This window comes from Bos indicus x Bos taurus, chromosome 2 (assembly GCF_003369695.1).
Source record: "Bos indicus x Bos taurus breed Angus x Brahman F1 hybrid chromosome 2, Bos_hybrid_MaternalHap_v2.0, whole genome shotgun sequence".
NCBI lineage: Eukaryota > Metazoa > Chordata > Mammalia > Artiodactyla > Bovidae > Bos > Bos indicus x Bos taurus.
The window spans coordinates 87,447,267-87,451,701 of NC_040077.1; positions in this window are offsets into that span (position 1 = coordinate 87,447,267).

The following is a 4,435-nucleotide window of genomic DNA, read 5'->3' on the forward strand; positions in this document are numbered from 1 at the left end:
CTGAACATATGTGACATAAACAAAATATGGGGTGCAGTTATTAAAAATGAATTGCCTTTTAAAAATGAAAACAAGCATAAATCAGGCATGGCACTTCAACTTATGGGAAATGTGGTCATCTAAACTCATAGCAGTGAAATTATTCTAGTACCTCTAATGTCAGCAAATTGGGAGCTCACATACACATCAACATATTTGATCATCCTTGTGTTGTGGAGGTTCAAAATCCAATGCAATATTTACATTATTAATGAATTTAAAATAAAGATTTATATACAATCATTAGATTTATGTCAACAACAGCAAATAGCTACTGGTTTTATTATACATTTCAATATTATTGTATACATCACTTTCTGTCTTCAAAAGAGAAACACAACATCAATTTTACACAAAGATGTAGATTTAAAATGTATTTTCATTGTAGGAAATCCTAAGTGTCTCATTTTAGTTTGATATTTTTAAGATAAATCATTGACACTGGAACAAACTGCAATGTAATTAGCTAGTGACTGCTACAGAACTAAGAACACAATTGTTAAGTGAACTGTTTCATTCTTACACACTTGAGTCATCTAAACTAAAGTCAGGCAACATTTATTTTTCAGTCATTTATTTGCTCATGGAAGAGTATTTTTAGATTTTATTAAATCTATTTTGTTAACTCTACTTCATTAAGTCCTAACTATCCATTCTGCCTTTTTCAAGTCTGTCTTTCTATTTCTATCAAGTCTGAACATTTTGGTGAGTGAACTGTATACTCACTACCAAACATCTTTGGAAGAGAAGTGATAAAGAATCACTAAGAATTTACTTGGCCTACTTCATCATTTTGCTTTATGTTGGCCCTACTAATATTGATGTTCTAAACTGAAAACTAAAATTTGATTTTCAATTGTTTAAGACCTCTAATCCAATATAATCATGAATAATAAGATGTGACGTCTTCAGAATTATGAGCTAAAATTTGATTTTCAATTGTTTCATTCAACTGATGAATATATTGAATGCCTACTATGTAAAAGAAGCCATCCTTGGAGTAGGGACACACATTCAAATCTGGAATGGCAGAGCCCACAGGAGATGATTTTTTAGTGAAAGTGAGAGAGAAATATACTAATAATAGTTTATAGTATGGTAAAAGTGTGGCCTTTCCCAGGGTGCTATGTTGTCCAAGTTTTAAAAAATTTGAATATAAGGAGTAAGAGAGATGGCAGAAATCATCTGATTAGAGTAATTAGAGTAGCCAAATTTAAGAGAAGGCACAATAATGGGGAAGGAAAGCTAAAGAAAAAACATGGAAATTGTAGTAGCAACAATTATATATAGAGCCTACTACATACTGGGTATTACTGAAAGGTCTTACAAATGCTAACTGATTGAATACTTATAACAACCCTATGAGGGTCTATACCCAGTTTATAGGTAATAAAACTAAAGCATATAGAGTTAAAATAACTTGCCTATGGTGACTCAACTAGCAAGTTAACAGATGTGGGACTTGAATGTTGGAAGCCACACTCTGGAGTTCACATCCCTAAAATAGCCTCTAATATCTTTTTAAAATTGTGATGAAATACACACAGTGTAATATTTACCATCTTAACTAATCTTAAGTGTATACTTCTGTGCCATTAAGTATATTCACATTGTTATGCTACCATCTCCACACTCCATCCACAAAATTCTTTTAATCTTACAAAACTGAAACCCATATTCATTAAAAATTAACTCCCAATTTCCTCCACCCCTCAGCCCTTACCAACTAACTCTGTCTCTGTGAATTTGACTACCTTAGGTACCTCACTGAAGTGAGATCGTACAGAATTAATCCTTTTATGACTGGTTTAGTTAATGGAGTATTATTCAGTCTTCAAAAGAAAGTAAATGGATGAATAATACTCCATTGTATGCATATAACACATTTTGTTGATCCATTCATCCACTGACAGCAATTTGGGTTGCTAGAATATTTTGGCTATTGCCGTGAATGTGGGTATACAACTATACCTTTGAGTTCCTACTTTCAACTATTCTTTGTTATAAACCCAGAAGAAAAATTTCTGGATCATATAGCAATTTTATTTTGAATTCTTTGAGGAACCACAATATGGGTTTCTATAGTAGCTATACCATTTTACAATTCCACCAGTAATGCAAAAAATCTCCAATTTCTCCATATCCTCATCAACAATTTTTTGTTATTGGATACTAACCATAACAGTGAGTGTGAGGTGGCATCTAATTGTTTTAATTTGCATTTCCCTATTGATTTCTCAAATACTGAATAAAACTCAACATTCAGTAAACTAAGATCATGGCATCCGGTCCCATCACTTCACGGCAAATAGATGGGGAAACAGTGAGAGACTTTATTTTTATGGGCTCCAAAATCACTGCAGATGGTGGCTGCAACCATGAAATTAAAAGACGCTTGCTCCTTGGACGAAAAGTTATGACCAACCTAAATGGCATATTAAAAAGCAGAGACATTACTTTGCCAACAAAGATCCATCTAGTCAAAGCTATGGTTTTTCCAGTAGTCATTTATGGATGTGAGAGTTGGACTATAAAGAAAGCTGAGTGCCGAAAAATTGATTCTTTTGAACTGTGGTGCTGGAGAAGACTCTTGAGAGTCCCTTGGACTGCAAGGAGATCCAACCAGTCCATTCTGAAGGAAATCAGTCCTGAATATTCATTGGAAGGACTGATGATGAAGCTGAAACTCTAATACTTTAGCCACCTGATGTGAAGAGCTGACTCATTGGAAAAGACCCTGATGCTGGGAAAGATTGAAGGCGAGAGGAGACAAGGACAACAGAGGATGAGATGGTTGGATGGCATCACCAACTCAATGGACATGAGTTTGAGTAAACTCTGGGAAATGGTGATGGACAGGGAGGCCTGACATGTTGCAGTCCATGGGGTTGCAAATAGTTGGACACGACGGAGCAACTGAACTGAACAGAATGGTCTCTGATGTTGAATTCTGTTCATGTGATTGTTGGCCATTTATACTAATCTTTGGAGAAATATCTTATTCAAGTCCTTTACTCATTTTTCAGTTGTATTATTTGGGTTTACATTGTTGAATTATAGGAGTTCTTTACATATTCTGAATATTAACCTCTAATGAAATATGTGATTTGTAAATATTTTCTCACATTCTAGATTACTTTTTTCACTCTGTTGGCCTTTTGTGATGCAAGGAAGTTTTAAATTTTGATGCAGTCCAATTTATCTACTTTTTTCCCTTTTTTGCCTGTACTTTTGATTCTATATCCAAGAATTCGATGTTACAAAGCTTTTCCCATATATTTTCTTCTAAGTGTTATAGTTTTAGGTTTTATATTTAGTTCATTAATGTATCTTGATTTCATTTTTGTGTGTGATATGAGTCCAACTTCATTCTTTTGCATGTAGATATCTAGTTTTCCCAATACTATATGCTGAAAAGACTACCCTTTTACCCGTTGAATGCTCCTGGTATGCTTGAGAAATACTATTAACCATTTATATGCAAGGGTTTATTTTTGAGCTCTCTGTTCTGTTTCACTGGTCTAGACATCTATCTTTATGCTAGTACAACAACTGTCTTGATTATTGTTGTTTTGTAATGTTTTGAACTCAGGAAGTATGAGACCTTCAACATTGTTCATCTTCTCCAAGAAGTTGCCTTAACATTTAATGCATTAATTTAGTGTTAAGAGAGGGAGAAAATATGGAAGGTTTTTTTTTCCTTTTTCCAGAATATTTAATCAGATCATTATCCTAGGGAACATATTTTAGGGAATATTGCTCTTTGACATAATTCTGATATTTTAAAAATTCTGACTTATCTCCACCCACACACAGTTTTCAAAATTCACTGGGTTTTGATAACCTAAAATAATCATTCTTTTTAAAATAAAAAACATAAATTTTATAATACAAAGTCAAATGCTTACAAATATTAGTAACAATTATAACATTGATAATTAATAGCATTATGGTATAACAGTGGCCTTGAAATAGTTTTAGACTTGCCTGAGAGGGACAGAAAATCCAATGATGATTTAAATAAGAAAGGAGTTTATTTCTTTCTTATGTCAAAATCCAAAGGTTGGTGGCCCAGAGCAGGCCGGCCTCCTTTCCCAAGATCACCTCATAGTATAACATGTGTTGATGGTGATAAGATAAAAAAACAGAATATTTGAAATGACATAAGAAGTAACATTATTTGAAAATTCACTTGATAATAAATAGCAAGATGATTCTATTACTCTGAAGCAACTCTTAAAAGTGGAAAACTAGTACTGTAGAGGAAATTGTTTACAGGATGAAAAACTCACTTCCATTGTGGGTGTGTGTATATATATATATATATATATATATATATATATAAAATATGTATATGTATGTTAAATACAAAGATCTCTCAATTTGAAATCTCACA